Below are 18831 nucleotides of genomic sequence, written 5' to 3'. Positions count from 1 at the left end.
GTATATCTAGTCGTAGCCTACGCTTATGAGACTGTTACACTGAACAGAGATTTAATGAGCAGGAGTCCGCTGTACTTAATTTTAACAGCTGACTGTATAAATATTTTTACTGCCAAGTTCTCTCAAATATCTTTATGAGTGAAGAAGATGGTGTCCTACGTTTGTCATTTTCTTAAGTGAAGTACTAAAATGATTATTTATCAAAGGAGAACTTTAGGCAGGAGCAATATTGTGTCAAACTTGGGGCTTGACTGATTATTTTGAGTCCAGCCCCCAGTGACTGATTAACCCCCCTCATAGAAAAGGTCATTAAACTCCCTTGCGTAGCCGGATCTAAGTGCATCAGATGAACTAGAACTAGTTTGTATAAACGGCGATAAAGCCCCCCGCACATTTGAAAGCTGATACCGCCTTCAGCACCATTCATGGTAGCAGAGGTTCTGCTGGAGCCGGGGCAAGGTGGTGTCGCTCGATCATAGAGTACGAGTCACACATTATGCGGTTAATAGATACCGAAGAAGCGGGAAGGGCAACGAGGGGGGGAACACGGGAGCAGTTTGAATGTTAGGATCACCTGGCTCACAATTTCTTCAAGAGATTGCTAACTGGCTGAATCAGGAAGGGATTTGACCAGTGCTTAGAGCAAGTTAACCAGACTAATATGCTAATAGACTACTTGTGTGTTGTTGCTTGCTATTTAGCCGAATATCATTCTTCCCAATTTAAATCTGAATTACGTAGCTAATTTCGTTATATAACTTCGTTTAGTTACTATGTTACGTAGATTGCCAGTTAATGCTGAAATAACCGGAGTCATCCATTTAAAATTTGAAATTCCCTGTAAAGACTGCGCTCTACCCTGCTGCAGCTCAACCGTAAGTAGGCTACCTTTACCATGCATTTCCGTCCAGTAATATCATTGTCATGTAGCCTATCCTGTTCATCCTCGTGAGATGATCGAATTTTGTTGGCTACTATCCTGTTTGGTCAGCAGAGAGGTAATCGGCAACAACACGAGGGGAGGACATGCACGAGCTAAAGAAGGTGAACAAATTGAAGGGTTTCCCCCCAAAATTACTGTTGATGCAAAACTTGAACTCATCTGAAGAAAGATGTTGGGGTCGTATTCTTGAATGGACATCACACACCACGGCGTGCAGTTTCGCAGAACCAAGCCTCTTTTCTCTGTTTTGCAATGCTAAGTGGAGCAAAAGAGGGCCACCTTGAAAACGATGCGTCTTCCCTCATTTTACACCTGCATCTTATTTTTGAGGAGAGTAAGAACGCTTAAGGTGCTAGCCGTCACAAACAAACCTGAATACGGACCGGAGAAACGGTACCGATACATTTCTTGTACTTTGCCAATTAGCTCGAGACATATACAAAAGGTGTTGGAGCTAACGAACATGTATCACCTCACAGGCAACGTCCACTTGTGTAAATACTAATTTCTATAAAGAAAAGAAAAAATATATATATACATACACATATAAACTCGAACTTTCTTGAGAAACTACAAATGAGTTACAGCTTAGAGGTGATAATTAAATCTGGGCAGTATATCTGATGCTCTTTCTCAGAGTTTATCCACAGGATAATTCAGGTTACCTCATTCTTAACCTGTCTAACAGGTTTGCATCCTATCACACATCTCACTGAATAACCCATTTAACCCATCCACCGTCCATCTAATAAAGTAGTCTCTCTCTATCAGGCAGAGAGAGAAAGAGAAAGTGTGCGTGAATAGGCTGTATTGTGAGGCATTAGTTTACATTACACAAACTAATGGATATTGTTTATTCTTGCTAATACTGAACAGTTATGAAAAATGACTAAACAAAAATGATTTTTGTTCTTTTTTACCACTCAGCTGCAGCGTTGGTCTCCCTGTAATATGTCAAATTTTTACTAATATGAAAGCAATATTGAAAGAATATTTAAAATTGTACTTTGTTCATCTAGAAACAAGCTTTGTATGGGACAGCATCAAGATGACGTTCATGTAGGAAGCATAATGAATTCCCTGTAGAATTTCATGCACCCGCACTGATCCCCCTTTCCTTCAGCCTGATTCACAATTACCTCTCACAACTAATTTTTCTAAAACCCAAGCAATCATTGAAATGTTTTGTTTGCTGTTAATCTCTGGATGGCTATTCAACTCATGAAAGTGAATTCACTACAGGTGAAAATATGGAAGTAACGATTAAACAGGCTTAACTTTCATAGCAACATAAAGCAGATCCCTTCAGTAGCATGCCTCTGAAGGACTTACACTTTTAGCCTGAATCCACACCATGTGCAACATGAGTGGAGTGAATGATTGACATGGTTGTTAGGCTCTACTGTTTGTCCACTCTGGATCTGACTGTTCTTGCATTGGTGATGAAATGAATCAAATGCGAACGAATCAGAGTGGTGTCATAACTGAACTGATGCTTGTGCATGTTTTTTTTTTCTTTTTCGTTTGTTTGTTTAATCTTCGACTATTTACAACAGCATTTCCACTGAGTACTTTGACTTGTGAGTCATACATCATAGTTGATTAATGCATATGTTTTTGGCCTAATGATTAAAATTTACAGACTAGTGAAAAAATGTTGAACAGAGGAACAAATAATTCAATTTTATCAATAATATTTTAAGAGAATTAAGAGCGTTTTAGTGCATATCTGACAGGAAACTGTAACTCCATGGAGGTACTTCATGAGATTGAGGAGCTTTGAAGAAAATTATTCGTCATTGTGTGCATGCCCTCATCAGTTTGATCAGAATATATATATATATATATATATATATGTAATAGGGATGTCCCGATCTGATCTCATTTTTGAACTGATCAGTATCGGCTTTACTGAGCACGACCCTAAAACCGATCCTGTGTTTTGTGTCAGCTGTCATACAGGTGTCGTAAATGGAGATTATATGTGGAAGGACGCGGCAAAAATGTCTGCAGTGTGGACATGTTTTAAAACAAAGCAGTCCAACAGCCACTTGTAATGTTTGCATTGCGAGCACTTCGCGAGGCAGTAGTAACACAGAGCTGCGTTCATTAGGCTACTACCACTTTAGTATGGCACCTAAAAAATAAACACTCAGCGAAATACAGTGAGTTCACTGAGGTAACACAGGCAAAGGCTGCCCTGAAGCAACACACATTGGAGTATATACTTTTAAAAGGGGAGAGAAATTTCCTCGACAAGGCCAAAAAGATTACCAAGAGGGTAATTGAATAAATTGGTTTTGATGACTAGCCCATGTGGTAGCGGATACAGAGGTGCGCTCAAATTCTGCAAATTGTGGCGAACAGATTTTCTTTTAACTTTTAAATTTGAACGTTTTTTAGGTCAGCATACTCCGAAGACATTAATCCTTAAGGCTGCTAATAACAACCAAGGTATCATTTCAAAATTGAAACACCTAATGCTTTAGCTGTGATGTACGCAAGCTAGCCTAAACTAACGACCAAAGAGAGCAGTACAGTCGCTTAACTAACGCTAAAGATTGATAACGATAGCATACAAAAAAGAAGCTTTCAGAAAAAGTATCAACGTAACTGACAGACAACTTAACCACTTGAATTACAGTAAGATTAAATAAAATCGAACACTTACGTATATCTCTTGGTATAACTCCCACAGTACTCCTTAACCTCTCGACACTACATTTCAGACACTGCTCTACCGGAGCTTTACAAGAAAGTTTACTTTGTTATTTTTTAAAATAAAAAAAAGTAATTAATAAAAAATATAAAATAAGGAACAGCTTGGGCGCAGGCAATTTTTTTCTATTATTTGCTATTCAGTTGTCAAGCATATACATTTAATTGGTTTTAATAACTTTAATGTACTTGAAATGTGCACTGTACAACTGTATTACCTAGTAAAATACAAGTGTCGGATCGGGACTTGGTATCGGCAGATACTCAATATTAAATGAATCGGATCAGGATCGGGTAAAAAAAAACCCATATATATATATATACACACACAGTATATGTGTGCATGTGTGTGTACACATACACAGCAGAGATCAAAATTAGAGAACAATTCATAAATACTTGATTTTTTCTCAAAATTCGAAAGAATATTAGCTGTGGGTATACTGCTGTTCTACTTGCATGTTTTTCAAAATAACCAAACCAATTCAACAAAAACCTTTATACTGTGAAAAATACAGTGATCAAAATTACAGAACAGTAACCGTTGTAGCAGTAAAGAGGCTTACAATTGAAATTTTTTGAGGGTTACAGCTTTCAAAAATTGCAGAAAACTTCCCCCAAACCATGGTGCTTCCACCTCCAAACTTAACTGACTTCTTAACACACTTTGGGTTCAGTCTTTCCCTGGTTCGATGCCGAACACAATGTTTCCTGATCCAACTAAATTAAATTTGCTCTCATCACTGAAGTGAACTTTGGACCAGTTTTCCTCCGTCCACGCCACATGCTCTTCAGCAAAGGGTAGTCTAGACTTTTGATTTGATCTACTGATGAGAGGCTTGATCATTGTGCTTCAGTATTCTAGAAATTACGCTCTTGGAACGACCAGCTTCACTTGCAACGGCTGAAAGGTTGATCCCTTCGGCCCCCATCTGAACAACCTGGTGTCGCAGGTTTTCAGACACTTTAGAGTAGCTCACCATCTTGCAAAATGATTGAGTGAGTGTTGTCAGATAAATAGGGTTTGTCAGATAATTAAGGGAATTAGCACCAGGTGACAGATTAGCACCAATAACTGTGAAGTATCCCAAAGTGTTGATCACAGTTCTTTTTCAAATTTCTCATGTAAGTTTTTTACATTGTGCTAAAGAATATTTTTTAAATGATGAAATACGCTTCAACTACATCTCTTCTATTCATGTTGGGATAACTTTAAATTGGAATAAGCAGCAACTTTAAAATTTAAGAAAGTGTGAGTTGTTTAATTTTGATCTGTACTGTGTGTGTGTGTGTGTATATATATGTAAGAGGAAAAGAGGACTCCACTTCTCCAAGACAGGCACACAAAGGCTTGCCTAGACTTTGCAAATGCTCACCTGGACAAATCTGGTCATCCAGCCACAGAACTGATGACCAAAATCTTTCTTCTTTTCTGTCTTGGGGAAGTGGAGTCCTCTTTGATCAGTGTCCATGAAGACCAGCTTTGTGCAGTGTCCGCTGGAGTGTCTGCCTTGAGATCTTGGTACCAGAATTGCTCAGATTCGTCAGGATGGCCTCGTGGTTATCCCTGGATTCTTCTTGGCCTCTCACACTGCCATTCTTGCCAGCACATGGGTTTTTTGGCTTCCAACCCCACCCTTTAAGATTTTTCACAGTGTGGAACTCCTTGTACTTTTAGATTATGCTTTGCACTGTGGGCACTGGCTCTTGAAATCTCTTAGATATGGCTTTATAGCCTTTCCCCGTCTCGTGAGCAGCCACAATGTGCTACCGGAGGTCCTCACTAAGCTCTTTGGTTTTAGCCATGACTTGCAGTTGACTAGTAACTAACTAGTTCTCAATAGCCTCATACATCTAGTGCTTACTGTGTCTCTTCATTGCATCATTTTCCCTTGTACTTGATTTACTCTTGTGTTGTTTTGCTCATCATGGCACCTAAGCATACAAAACCCACTGCTAATGTTGCCAGTAAGAGGCCACGTCGAGTGATTGACCTAGATACGAAATTAAAAGTGATGAAGGACTATGACGGTGGAAAATCAGTGATGTTTATTGCTTGCCAGTCAGGCATGTCCCATTCCACCATAGCTACGATCTTGAAGAACAAGGACAAAGTGATGGAGGCTGTTAAAGGATCTGCTTCATTGAAGGCAACGAACTAACAGAAATATGGAGAAACTTCTAATGACCTGGACTGAGGACCAGACACAGAAGCATATCCCTCTCAGCACCATGACAGTCACGAGCAACATGAAAAGTTTGTTGAAAGAAAAGGCTGGACCCGACTACGATGTTGAATTTACTGCTAGCTCTGGGTGGTTTAAATGATTCAAGAATCGTTATTCATTACATAATGTGAAAGTGAGTGGTAAGTCTGCAAGTGCCGACGTAAAGGCGGCTGAAGAATTTTTGGATAAGCTGATTGTGGAGGAAAATTACTTTCCAGAGCAAATCTTCAGTGTGGTGTAAACCTCCCTATTCTGGAAACAGATGCCTGAAAGGACTTTCATCCATAAGGAGGCCAAGTTAATACCAGGTTTGAAGGCTTTTAAGGACAGGATAACAGTCTTGTTTGGGGGCAGTGTTGCAGGCTACAAATTGAAATATATCAATAAGCACACACTTCCAATGCACTATAGGAGCAGTAAAAAGTCATGGATAGCGAGCTCCTCTTTCAAAATGCCCTCCTGAATTGCTATGCCAGTGAAAAGGAGAAGTACTGTTTAGAGATTAACGAGATTTTGCTTATTGTTGATAATGCTCCCGGACATCCTCCTTTTATTAGTGATCTTCATCCCAATATCAAAGTGGTGTTTCTCCCTCCAAAGACCACCTCTTTGATCCAAACAGTGGATGAAGGAGTTATAGTAGCTTTTAAGGCCTACTAGCTGAGGAGGACCCTTGCCCAGGCTATTGCTGCAACTGAGGAAGACACTAAGAAGATGGGTGATGTCGCCAAGGAGTTTGCGAAATGCAACTGGAAGAAGACACTTGAGGTCCGTTCATGACTTAAGAGGACTTGCTAAGGATGAGGAGGTTGCAAAAATCAACAAGGCTGTGGTTGAGATGACAAACAACTTTAACCTTGGTGTGGATGAAGATGACATTGAGGAGCTCCTAAAGGTGGTTCCTGAGGAATTGACTAATGAGGAGTTGTTGGAACTGGAACATGAACGCATAGCTGAAGAGGAGGCAAAAGAAAAGCAAACTGCAGGAGGCGAAAAAGAAGAAGAACCCCTAAGACAATTCACAGTGAAGGATTTAGCAGAAACTTCTGGAGACCTCATAGAGCTCCTTAAAAAGTTTGAAAACATGGACCCCAACACTGAAAGGTTTTTATTAATAGAGAGGAATGTTCATGGTGCATTATCTGCTTACAAGCCAATTCATGATGAAAAAAAGAAACAAACCAAGCATACCACCATTGACCTATTTCTGAAAAGAGTGACACCTCCTCAAGAAGAGCCTCAGGCAGGTCCTTCAGGAGGTATTCCAGAAGAAGGCGTTATCATAGGAGATGACAGCTCTATGCAAGTTATTGCCACTGAAGACCTTCCAGTGGAACAAGATGTGGAGGTGATATTGATGATCCTGACCCTATGTAGGCCTAGGCTTTTGTCTGTGTTTATGTCTTAATTAAAAAAATAAATAAATACATTTTAAAAACAGATCAAAGCTTATAGAATAAGGCTATAAAGAAAGAAAATAGTTTTGTACAGCTGTACAATGTTTCTTAAGCTAAGTATTATCACAAGAGAGTCAAAAAGTTAAAAAAAAATTAAGAGTTACAGTAAGCTAAGGTTAATTTATTATTGAAGAAAGAATATGTGTGTGTGTGTGTGTATATATATATATATATATATATAATATAGCCTAAGTTTACAGTGCTTAAAGTCTACAGTAATGTACAGTAATGTCCTAGACCTTCACATTCACCACACATCACTCACCCTCTGACTCACCCAGAGCAACTTCCAGTCCTGCAAGCTCCATTCATGGTAAGTGCCCTATAGGAATGTACCAGTTTTTATCCTTTATACCGTATTTTTACTGTACCTTTTTATGTTAAGATATGTTTAGATACACAAATACTTACCATTATGTTACAAATACCTACAGTACTCAGTACAGCAACATGCTGTATAGGCTTGTAGCCTAGGAGCGATAGGCTATACCATATAGCCTAGGTGTATAGTAGGCTATACCATCTACATTTGCACAAGTACACACTTGTGAAAACGCAGAATGATGAAATTGTCTCACGACGCATTTCTCAGAACATATCCCTGTTGTTAAGCGACGCATGACTGCACTATGTTACTTAGTTGCTCCATTTACACTGAAAATGGGTGCAAATACCATTGCCATTTGATTTTTTAAGAAGCATAGTATTTGAGCCAGTAAGTAATAACTTCAGAATACCTTTTCGAATTTGAAAAACACTAAACTAGAACCAAATGGCCTGGCATTACCTCTCAAAAATTATGATACTATACTGTATTCAGTTGCATACAAATACAGGTATAACTGTTGAGAGGATTACAAATGCTGTCTACAGAAGGCACTGTCCTAAAGTGATGAAAACCTGTCATGGAGCTCCTCCAAACCTCCAAATCATTTAAGGTAACAATATAACTACCATTTTATACTAATTAACCAGTCTGTAGTGCTTTGGACAGAAAGACGATGAGTTTGACATGTCTCAGAACTTTATTAACAAACCTGAAGGAAAAACGTAAATTCCGAAAAAAGCATTTAAAATGTCATTTTATATTTTCATGTGACTCCAATTGATATGGTGTTGAGAGTATTGATGACTCCAAGTTGATTTCAAAATATGTTCATGACACATACTACATTGCTTTTGAAAGTGTTTGCCAAGAGAATATGCAAAACATTTTGCAATATAATGGTGTAACGTTCTGGCTAGACCGAAAGATTCCTGCAAAATACGGAGGGATCTTTGAGATGGTACTTGTTCCATGTGAGTGCAGAAAAAGATCATTTCCATGGTGAGAGTTGCCCTCTGATCGTCAGGCATTTAGAGTGGTGATGTGTACATATGGATTGTCAAACAGGTCCGGTTTGCGTTACCCAGAGTGCACGGCTTTGAATGACGTGAGACGAGAGACTGCATGAAACTTTGTACTGAGACATTCTTTTTTTGTTGTTGTTGTTTTTTGTTTTTCAAGATATGCCTGATTCATGAAGAAATGTATAATCAGATGTTTGTGCTTTTCTTGTGTTGGAGCATGATTTGGCTAAAGAGAGACGTAGCACTGCCTACTCTCTATGAAATGCTCCTACAGACATATGTGTTGACTTGGGGTGTGCTTCGACAGGCATGCTTGCGCAGTGGCAGTATCGTAGCCTATGAGGTTTATCCGAGGCGCGATCATTGCTGGTTGAAAACTTTACCCAATACCCCGCCAGAACGACTTGAAAAACAGTCGGTCTTGGCAATTTTTGTCGGTCTCTTTTGAGACTTTGTTTACCTGGTATCAAAGAGAAGGTTGAATTGGTGAGAAGCTGTTCCGATGGGACTGGCCTGTCACGAGCATGGGCTCAGTCATCCGGTGAAGAAGCAGAAAAGAAGTACTTTATTCGTCTCCCACACACACACACTCACCATCATTTCCATGGTGAGAATGGCGATGTGTACCTATGGATTGCCAAATAGGTCCGGTTTGCGTTACCCAGAGTGCACCGCTTTGAATGACGTGAGACGAGAGACTGCATGAAACTTTGTACTGAGACATTCTTTTTTTTTTGTTGTTGTCTTTTGTTTTTCAAGATATGCCTGATTCATGAAGAAATGTATAATCAGATGTTTGTGCTTTTCTTGTGTTGGAGCATGATTTGGCTAAAGAGAGACGTAGCACTGCCTACTCTCTATGAAATGCTCTTACAGACATATGTGTTGACTTGGGGTGTGCTTCGACAGGCATGCTTGCGCAGTGGCAGTATCGTAGCCTATGAGGTTTATCCGAGGCGCGATCATTGCTGGTTGAAAACTTTACCCAATACCCCGCCAGAACGACTTGAAAAACAGTCGGTCTTGGCAATTTTTGTCGGTCTCTTTTGAGACTTTGTTTACCTGGTTTCAAAGAGAAGGTTGAATTGGTGAGAAGCTGTTCCGATGGCTTACCAATGCTTAGGCTGAGTCAGACTTTTGGTGGCTTTCTTGTGGCTGAGGCCGGGGAGAAGCTTTTGGTGTTTTGAAAGTGTCGCTGTGTCTGGTGCCATTTACCAGGGCAATGGGACGGGCCTGTCACGAGCATGGGCTCAGTCATCCGGTGAAGAAGCAGAAAAGAAGTACTTTATTCGTCTCCCACACACACACACTCACCATCATTTCCATGGTGAGAATGGCGATGTGTACCTATGGATTGCCAAATAGGTCCGGTTTGCGTTACCCAGAGTGCACCGCTTTGAATGACGTGAGACGAGAGACTGCATGAAACTTTGTACTGAGACATTCTTTTTTTTTTGTTGTTGTTGTTGTTTTTTGTTTTTCAAGATATGCCTGATTCATGAAGAAATGTATAATCAGATGTTTGTGCTTTTCTTGTGTTGGAGCATGATTTGGCTAAAGAGAGACGTAGCACTGCCTACTCTCTATGAAATGCTCTTACAGACATATGTGTTGACTTGGGGTGTGCTTCGACAGGCATGCTTGCGCAGTGGCAGTATCGTAGCCTATGAGGTTTATCCGAGGCACGATCATTGCTGGTTGAAAACTTTACCCAATACCCCGCCAGAACGACTTGAAAAACAGTCGGTCTTGACATTTTTTGTCGGTCTCTTTTGAGACTTTGTTTACCTGGTTTCAAAGAGAAGGTTGAATTGGTGAGAAGCTGTTCCGATGGCTTACCAATGCTTAGGCTGAGTCAGACTTTTGGTGGCTTTTTCTTGTGGCTGAGGCCGGGGAGAAGCTTTTGGTGTTTTGAAGGTGTCGCTGCGTCTGGTGCCATTTACCAGGGCAATGGGACGGGCCTGTCACGAGCATGGGCTCAGTCATCCGGTGAAGAAGCAGAAAAGAAGTACTTTATTCGTCTCCCACACACACACACTCACCATCATTTCCATGGTGAGAATGGCGATGTGTACCTATGGATTGCCAAATAGGTCCGGTTTGCGTTACCCAGAGTGCACCGCTTTGAATGACGTGAGACGAGAGACTGCATGAAACTTTGTACTGAGACATTCTTTTTTTTTTGTTGTTGTTGTTGTTTTTTGTTTTTCAAGATATGCCTGATTCATGAAGAAATGTATAATCAGATGTTTGTGCTTTTCTTGTGTTGGAGCATGATTTGGCTAAAGAGAGACGTAGCACTGCCTACTCTCTATGAAATGCTCTTACAGACATATGTGTTGACTTGGGGTGTGCTTCGACAGGCATGCTTGCGCAGTGGCAGTATCGTAGCCTATGAGGTTTATCCGAGGCGCGATCATTGCTGGTTGAAAACTTTACCCAATACCCTGCTAGAACGACTTGAAAAACAGTCGGTCTTGGCAATTTTTGTCGGTCTCTTTTGAGACTTTGTTTACCTGGTTTCAAAGAGAAGGTTGAATTGGTGAGAAGCTGTTCCGATGGCTTACCAATGCTTAGGCTGAGTCAGACTTTTGGTGGCTTTTTCTTGTGGCTGAGGCCAGGGAGAAGCTTTTGGTGTTTTGAAGGTGTACCTGCGTCTGGTGCCATTTACCAGGGCAATGGGACGGGCCTGTCACGAGCATGGGCTCAGTCATCCGGGGAAGAAGCAGAAAAGAAGTACTTTATTCGTCTCCCACACACACACACTCACCATCATTTCCATGGTGAGAATGGCGATGTGTACCTATGGATTGCCAAATAGGTCCGGTTTGCGTTACCCAGAGTGCACCGCTTTGAATGACGTGAGACGAGAGACTGCATGAAACTTTGTACTGAGACATTCTTTTTTTGTTGTTGTTGTCTTTTGTTTTTCAAGATATGCCTGATTCATGAAGAAATGTATAATCAGATGTTTGTGCTTTTCTTGTGTTGGAGCATGATTTGGCTAAAGAGAGACGTAGCACTGCCTACTCTCTATGAAATGCTCTTACAGACATATGTGTTGACTTGGGGTGTGCTTCGACAGGCATGCTTGCGCAGTGGCAGTATCGTAGCCTATGAGGTTTATCCGAGGCGCGATCATTGCTGGTTGAAAACTTTACCCAATACCCCACCAGAACGACTTGAAAAACAGTCGGTCTTGGCAATTTTTGTCGGTCTCTTTTGAGACTTTGTTTACCTGGTATCAAAGAGAAGGTTGAATTGGTGAGAAGCTGTTCCGATGGCTTACCAATGCTTAGGCTGAGTCAGACTTTTGGTGGCTTTTTCTTGTGGCTGAGGCCGGGGAGAAGCTTTTGGTGTTTTGAAGGTGTCGCTGCGTCTGGTGCTATTTACCAGGGCAATGGGACTGGCCTGTCACGAGCATGGGCTCAGTCATCCGGTGAAGAAGCAGAAAAGAAGTACTTTATTCGTCTCCCACACACACACACTCACCATCATTTCCATGGTGAGAATGGCGATGTGTACCTATGGATTGCCAAATAGGTCCGGTTTGCGTTACCCAGAGTGCACCGCTTTGAATGACGTGAGACGAGAGACTGCATGAAACTTTGTACTGATACATTCTTTTTTTGTTGTTGTTGTCTTTTGTTTTTCAAGATATGCCTGATTCATGAAGAAATGTATAATCAGATGTTTGTGCTTTTCTTGTGTTGGAGCATGATTTGGCTAAAGAGAGACGTAGCACTGCCTACTCTCTATGAAATGCTCTTACAGACATATGTGTTGACTTGGGGTGTGCTTCGACAGGCATGCTTGCGCAGTGGCAGTATCGTAGCCTATGAGGTTTATCCGAGGCGCGATCATTGCTGGTTGAAAACTTTACCCAATACCCCGCCAGAACGACTTGAAAAACAGTCGGTCTTGGCAATTTTTGTCGGTCTCTTTTGAGACTTTGTTTACCTGGTATCAAAGAGAAGGTTGAATTGGTGAGAAGCTGTTCCGATGGCTTACCAATGCTTAGGCTGAGTCAGACTTTTGGTGGCTTTTTCTTGTGGCTGAGGCCGGGGAGAAGCTTTTGGTGTTTTGAAGGTGTACCTGCGTCTGGTGCCATTTTCCAGGGCAATGGGACGGGCCTGTCACGAGCATGGGCTCAGTCATCCGGTGAAGAAGCAGAAAAGAAGTACTTTATTCGTCTCCCACACACACACACTCACCATCATTTCCATGGTGAGAATGGCGATGTGTACCTATGGATTGCCAAATAGGTCCGGTTTGCGTTACCCAGAGTGCACCGCTTTGAATGACGTGAGACGAGAGACTGCATGAAACTTTGTACTGAGACATTCTTTTTTTGTTGTTGTTGTTGTTGTTGTTTTTTGTTTTTCAAGATATGCCTGATTCATGAAGAAATGTATAATCAGATGTTTGTGCTTTTCTTGTGTTGGAGCATGATTTGGCTAAAGAGAGACGTAGCACTGCCTACTCTCTATGAAATGCTCTTACAGACATATGTGATGACTTGGGGTGTGCTTCGACAGGCATGCTTGCGCAGTGGCAGTATCGTAGCCTATGAGGTTTATCCGAGGCGCGGTCATTGCTGGTTGATAACTTTACCCAATACCCCGCCAGAACGACTTGAAAAACAGTCGGTCTTGGCAATTTTTGTCGGTCTCTTTTGAGACTTTGTTTACCTGGTTTCAAAGAGAAGGTTGAATTGGTGAGAAGCTGTTCCGATGGCTTACCAATGCTTAGGCTGAGTCAGACTTTTGGTGGTTTTCTTGTGGCTGAGGCCGGGGAGAAGCTTTTGGTGTTTTGAAGGTGTCGCTGCGTCTGGTGCCATTTTCCAGGGCAATGGGACTGGCCTGTCACGAGCATGGGCTCAGTCATCCGGTGAAGAAGCAGAAAAGAAGTACTTTATTCGTCTCCCACACACACACACTCACCATCATTTCCATGGTGAGAATGGCGATGTGTACCTATGGATTGCCAAATAGGTCCGCTTTGCGTTACCCAGAGTGCACGGCTTTGAATGACGTGAGACGAGAGACTGCATGAAACTTTGTACTGATACATTCTTTTTTTGTTGTTGTTGTCTTTTGTTTTTCAAGATATGCCTGATTCATGAAGAAATGTATAATCAGATGTTTGTGCTTTTCTTGTGTTGGAGCATGATTTGGCTAAAGAGAGACGTAGCACTGCCTACTCTCTATGAAATGCTCTTACAGACATATGTGTTGACTTGGGGTGTGCTTCGACAGGCATGCTTGCGCAGTGGCAGTATCGTAGCCTATGAGGTTTATCCGAGGCGCGATCATTGCTGGTTGAAAACTTTACCCAATACCCCGCCAGAACGACTTGAAAAACAGTTGGTCTTGGCAATTTTTGTCGGTCTCTTTTGAGACTTTGTTTACCTGGTTTCAAAGAGAAGGTTGAATTGGTGAGAAGCTGTTCCGATGGCTTACCAATGCTTAGGCTGAGTCAGACTTTTGGTGGCTTTTTCTTGTGGCTGAGGCCGGGGAGAAGCTTTTGGTGTTTTGAAGGTGTCGCTGCGTCTGGTGCCATTTACCAGGGCAATGGGACTGGCCTGTCACGAGCATGGGCTCAGTCATCCGGTGAAGAAGCAGAAAAGAAGTACTTTATTCGTCTCCCACACACACACACTCACCATCATTTCCATGGTGAGAATGGCGATGTGTACCTATGGATTGCCAAATAGGTCCGGTTTGCGTTACCCAGAGTGCACCGCTTTGAATGACGTGAGACGAGAGACTGCATGAAACTTTGTACTGAGACATTCTTTTTTTGTTGTTGTTGTTGTTGTCTTTTGTTTTTCAAGATATGCCTGATTCATGAAGAAATGTATAATCAGATGTTTGTGCTTTTCTTGTGTTGGAGCATGATTTGGCTAAAGAGAGACGTAGCACTGCCTACTCTCTATGAAATGCTCTTACAGACATATGTGTTGACTTGGGGTGTGCTTCGACAGGCATGCTTGCGCAGTGGCAGTATCGTAGCCTATGAGGTTTATCCGAGGCGCGATCATTGCTGGTTGAAAACTTTACCCAATACCCCGCCAGAACGACTTGAAAAACAGTCGGTCTTGGCAATTTTTGTCGGTCTCTTTTGAGACTTTGTTTACCTGGTTTCAAAGAGAAGGTTGAATTGGTGAGAAGCTGTTCCGATGGCTTACCAATGCTTAGGCTGAGTCAGACTTTTGGTGGCTTTTTCTTGTGGCTGAGGCCGGGGAGAAGCTTTTGGTGTTTTGAAGGTGTCGCTGCGTCTGGTGCCATTTACCAGGGCAATGGGACGGGCCTGTCACGAGCATGGGCTCAGTCATCCGGTGAAGAAGCAGAAAAGAAGTACTTTATTCGTCTCCCACACACACACACTCACCATCATTTCCATGGTGAGAATGGCGATGTGTACCTATGGATTGCCAAATAGGTCCGGTTTGCGTTACCCAGAGTGCACCGCTTTGAATGACGTGAGACGAGAGACTGCATGAAACTTTGTACTGAGACATTCTTTTTTTGTTGTTGTTGTTGTTGTTGTTTTTTGTTTTTCAAGATATGCCTGATTCATGAAGAAATGTATAATCAGATGTTTGTGCTTTTCTTGTGTTGGAGCATGATTTGGCTAAAGAGAGACGTAGCACTGCCTACTCTCTATGAAATGCTCTTACAGACATATGTGATGACTTGGGGTGTGCTTCGACAGGCATGCTTGCGCAGTGGCAGTATCGTAGCCTATGAGGTTTATCCGAGGCGCGGTCATTGCTGGTTGATAACTTTACCCAATACCCCGCCAGAACGACTTGAAAAACAGTCGGTCTTGGCAATTTTTGTCGGTCTCTTTTGAGACTTTGTTTACCTGGTTTCAAAGAGAAGGTTGAATTGGTGAGAAGCTGTTCCGATGGCTTACCAATGCTTAGGCTGAGTCAGACTTTTGGTGGTTTTCTTGTGGCTGAGGCCGGGGAGAAGCTTTTGGTGTTTTGAAGGTGTCGCTGCGTCTGGTGCCATTTACCAGGGCAATGGGACTGGCCTGTCACGAGCATGGGCTCAGTCATCCGGTGAAGAAGCAGAAAAGAAGTACTTTATTCGTCTCCCACACACACACACTCACCATCATTTCCATGGTGAGAATGGCGATGTGTACCTATGGATTGCCAAATAGGTCCGGTTTGCGTTACCCAGAGTGCACGGCTTTGAATGACGTGAGACGAGAGACTGCATGAAACTTTGTACTGAGACATTCTTTTTTTGTTGTTGTTGTCTTTTGTTTTTCAAGATATGCCTGATTCATGAAGAAATGTATAATCAGATGTTTGTGCTTTTCTTGTGTTGGAGCATGATTTGGCTAAAGAGAGACGTAGCACTGCCTACTCTCTATGAAATGCTCTTACAGACATATGTGTTGACTTGGGGTGTGCTTCGACAGGCATGCTTGCGCAGTGGCAGTATCGTAGCCTATGAGGTTTATCCGAGGCGCGATCATTGCTGGTTGAAAACTTTACCCAATACCCCGCCAGAACGACTTGAAAAACAGTCGGTCTTGGCAATTTTTGTCGGTCTCTTTTGAGACTTTGTTTACCTGGTTTCAAAGAGAAGGTTGAATTGGTGAGAAGCTGTTCCGATGGCTTACCAATGCTTAGGCTGAGTCAGACTTTTGGTGGCTTTTTCTTGTGGCTGAGGCCGGGGAGAAGCTTTTGGTGTTTTGAAGGTGTCGCTGTGTCTGGTGCCATTTACCAGGGCAATGGGACGGGCCTGTCACGAGCATGGGCTCAGTCATCCGGTGAAGAAGCAGAAAAGAAGTACTTTATTCGTCTCCCACACACACACACTCACCATCATTTCCATGGTGAGAATGGCGATGTGTACCTATGGATTGCCAAATAGGTCCGGTTTGCGTTACCCAGAGTGCACCGCTTTGAATGACGTGAGACGAGAGACTGCATGAAACTTTGTACTGAGACATTCTTTTTTTGTTGTTGTTGTCTTTTGTTTTTCAAGATATGCCTGATTCATGAAGAAATGTATAATCAGATGTTTGTGCTTTTCTTGTGTTGGAGCATGATTTGGCTAAAGAGAGACGTAGCACTGCCTACTCTCTATGAAATGCTCTTACAGACATATGTGTTGACTTGGGGTGTGCTTCGACAGGCATGCTTGCGCAGTGGCAGTATCGTAGCCTATGAGGTTTATCCGAGGCGCGATCATTGCTGGTTGAAAACTTTACCCAATACCCTGCCAGAACGACTTGAAAAACAGTCGGTCTTGGCAATTTTTGTCGGTCTCTTTTGAGACTTTGTTTACCTGGTTTCAAAGAGAAGGTTGAATTGGTGAGAAGCTGTTCCGATGGCTTACCAATGCTTAGGCTGAGTCAGACTTTTGGTGGCTTTTTCTTGTGGCTGAGGCCGGGGAGAAGCTTTTGGTGTTTTGAAGGTGTCGCTGCGTCTGGTGCCATTTACCAGGGCAATGGGACTGGCCTGTCACGAGCATGGGCTCAGTCATCCGGTGAAGAAGCAGAAAAGAAGTACTTTATTCGTCTCCCACACACACACACTCACCATCATTTCCATGGTGAGAATGGCGATGTGTACCTATGGATTGCCAAATAGGTCCGGTTTGCGTTACCCAGAGTGCACGGCTTTGAATGACGTGAGACGAGAGACTGCATGAAACTTTGTACTGAGACATTCTTTTTTTGTTGTTGTTGTCTTTTGTTTTTCAAGATATGCCTGATTCATGAAGAAATGTATAATCAGATGTTTGTGCTTTTCTTGTGTTGGAGCATGATTTGGCTAAAGAGAGACGTAGCACTGCCTACTCTCTATGAAATGCTCTTACAGACATATGTGTTGACTTGGGGTGTGCTTCGACAGGCATGCTTGCGTAGTGGCAGTATCGTAGCCTATGAGGTTTATCCGAGGCGCGATCATTGCTGGTTGAAAACTTTACCCAATACCCCGCCAGAACGACTTGAAAAACAGTCGGTCTTGGCAATTTTTGTCGGTCTCTTTTGAGACTTTGTTTACCTGGTTTCAAAGAGAAGGTTGAATTGGTGAGAAGCTGTTCCGATGGCTTACCAATGCTTAGGCTGAGTCAGACTTTTGGTGGCTTTCTTGTGGCTGAGGCCGGGGAGAAGCTTTTGGTGTTTTGAAGGTGTCGCTGCGTCTGGTGCCATTTACCAGGGCAATGGGACTGGCCTGTCACGAGCATGGGCTCAGTCATCCGGTGAAGAAGCAGAAAAGAAGTACTTTATTCGTCTCCCACACACACACTCACCATCATTTCCATGGTGAGAATGGCGATGTGTACCTATGGATTGCCAAATAGGTCCGGTTTGCGTTACCCAGAGTGCACCGCTTTGAATGACGTGAGACGAGAGACTGCATGAAACTTTGTACTGAGACATTCTTTTTTTGTTGTTGTTGTTGTTGTTTTTTGTTTTTCAAGATATGCCTGATTCATGAAGAAATGTATAATCAGATGTTTGTGCTTTTCTTGTGTTGGAGCATGATTTGGCTAAAGAGAGACGTAGCACTGCCTACTCTCTATGAAATGCTCTTACAGACATATGTGTTGACTTGGGGTGTGCTTCGACAGGCATGCTTGCGCAGTGGCAGTATCGTAGCCTATGAGGTTTATCCGAGGCGCGATCATTGCTGGTTGAAAACTTTACCCAATACCCCGCCAGAACGACTTGAAAAACAGTCGGTCTTGGCAATTTTTGTCGGTCTCTTTTGAGACTTTGTTTACCTGGTATCAAAGAGAAGGTTGAATTGGTGAGAGGCTGTTCCGATGGCTTACCAATGCTTAGGCTGAGTCAGACTTTTGGTGGCTTTTTCTTGTGGCTGAGGCCGGGGAGAAGCTTTTGGTGTTTTGAAGGTGTCGCTGCGTCTGGTGCCATTTACCTGGGCAATGGGACTGGCCTGTCACGAGCATGGGCTCAGTCATCCGGTGAAGAAGCAGAAAAGAAGTACTTTATTCGTCTCCCACACACACACACTCACCATCATTTCCATGGTGAGAATGGCGATGTGTACCTATGGATTGCCAAATAGGTCCGCTTTGCGTTACCCAGAGTGCACCGCTTTGAATGACGTGAGACGAGAGACTGCATGAAACTTTGTACT

The 18831-nt window shown here is 42.5% G+C and overlaps 14 non-coding genes across 14 annotated transcripts; all 14 read left to right on the top strand.

Annotated features, from left to right (window-relative positions):
* Positions 1-9005: 9005 nt before the first annotated feature.
* Positions 9006-9146, top strand: LOC115806276 (U4 spliceosomal RNA). The gene has a single exon (XR_004025176.1). It is a non-coding gene; the product is annotated as a U4 spliceosomal RNA (small nuclear RNA).
* Positions 9147-9607: 461 nt separating this feature from the next.
* On the top strand, positions 9608-9748 carry LOC115806275 (U4 spliceosomal RNA). The gene has a single exon (XR_004025175.1). It is a non-coding gene; the product is annotated as a U4 spliceosomal RNA (small nuclear RNA).
* A 585-nt stretch (positions 9749-10333) lies between these two features.
* LOC115806217 (U4 spliceosomal RNA) lies at positions 10334-10474 on the top strand. The gene has a single exon (XR_004025121.1). It is a non-coding gene; the product is annotated as a U4 spliceosomal RNA (small nuclear RNA).
* Positions 10475-11061: 587 nt separating this feature from the next.
* On the top strand, positions 11062-11202 carry LOC115806210 (U4 spliceosomal RNA). Its single transcript, XR_004025115.1, has one exon. It is a non-coding gene; the product is annotated as a U4 spliceosomal RNA (small nuclear RNA).
* A 581-nt stretch (positions 11203-11783) lies between these two features.
* Positions 11784-11924, top strand: LOC115806293 (U4 spliceosomal RNA). The gene has a single exon (XR_004025191.1). It is a non-coding gene; the product is annotated as a U4 spliceosomal RNA (small nuclear RNA).
* A 581-nt stretch (positions 11925-12505) lies between these two features.
* LOC115806274 (U4 spliceosomal RNA) lies at positions 12506-12646 on the top strand. Its single transcript, XR_004025174.1, has one exon. It is a non-coding gene; the product is annotated as a U4 spliceosomal RNA (small nuclear RNA).
* Positions 12647-13236: 590 nt separating this feature from the next.
* LOC115806214 (U4 spliceosomal RNA) lies at positions 13237-13377 on the top strand. The gene has a single exon (XR_004025119.1). It is a non-coding gene; the product is annotated as a U4 spliceosomal RNA (small nuclear RNA).
* Positions 13378-13956: 579 nt separating this feature from the next.
* Positions 13957-14097, top strand: LOC115806280 (U4 spliceosomal RNA). The gene has a single exon (XR_004025180.1). It is a non-coding gene; the product is annotated as a U4 spliceosomal RNA (small nuclear RNA).
* A 587-nt stretch (positions 14098-14684) lies between these two features.
* Positions 14685-14825, top strand: LOC115806273 (U4 spliceosomal RNA). Its single transcript, XR_004025173.1, has one exon. It is a non-coding gene; the product is annotated as a U4 spliceosomal RNA (small nuclear RNA).
* Positions 14826-15415: 590 nt separating this feature from the next.
* LOC115806213 (U4 spliceosomal RNA) lies at positions 15416-15556 on the top strand. The gene has a single exon (XR_004025118.1). It is a non-coding gene; the product is annotated as a U4 spliceosomal RNA (small nuclear RNA).
* Positions 15557-16135: 579 nt separating this feature from the next.
* Positions 16136-16276, top strand: LOC115806272 (U4 spliceosomal RNA). Its single transcript, XR_004025172.1, has one exon. It is a non-coding gene; the product is annotated as a U4 spliceosomal RNA (small nuclear RNA).
* Positions 16277-16857: 581 nt separating this feature from the next.
* LOC115806287 (U4 spliceosomal RNA) lies at positions 16858-16998 on the top strand. The gene has a single exon (XR_004025187.1). It is a non-coding gene; the product is annotated as a U4 spliceosomal RNA (small nuclear RNA).
* A 581-nt stretch (positions 16999-17579) lies between these two features.
* LOC115806289 (U4 spliceosomal RNA) lies at positions 17580-17720 on the top strand. The gene has a single exon (XR_004025189.1). It is a non-coding gene; the product is annotated as a U4 spliceosomal RNA (small nuclear RNA).
* A 583-nt stretch (positions 17721-18303) lies between these two features.
* LOC115806271 (U4 spliceosomal RNA) lies at positions 18304-18444 on the top strand. The gene has a single exon (XR_004025171.1). It is a non-coding gene; the product is annotated as a U4 spliceosomal RNA (small nuclear RNA).
* The last annotated feature ends 387 nt before the right edge of the window (positions 18445-18831 follow it).

The sequence above is a fragment of the Chanos chanos genome, chromosome 2 (assembly GCF_902362185.1).
Source record: "Chanos chanos chromosome 2, fChaCha1.1, whole genome shotgun sequence".
NCBI lineage: Eukaryota > Metazoa > Chordata > Actinopteri > Gonorynchiformes > Chanidae > Chanos > Chanos chanos.
The sequence above is the reverse complement of the archived record's forward strand: the minus strand, read 5'-3'. Positions and strand labels throughout refer to the sequence as shown.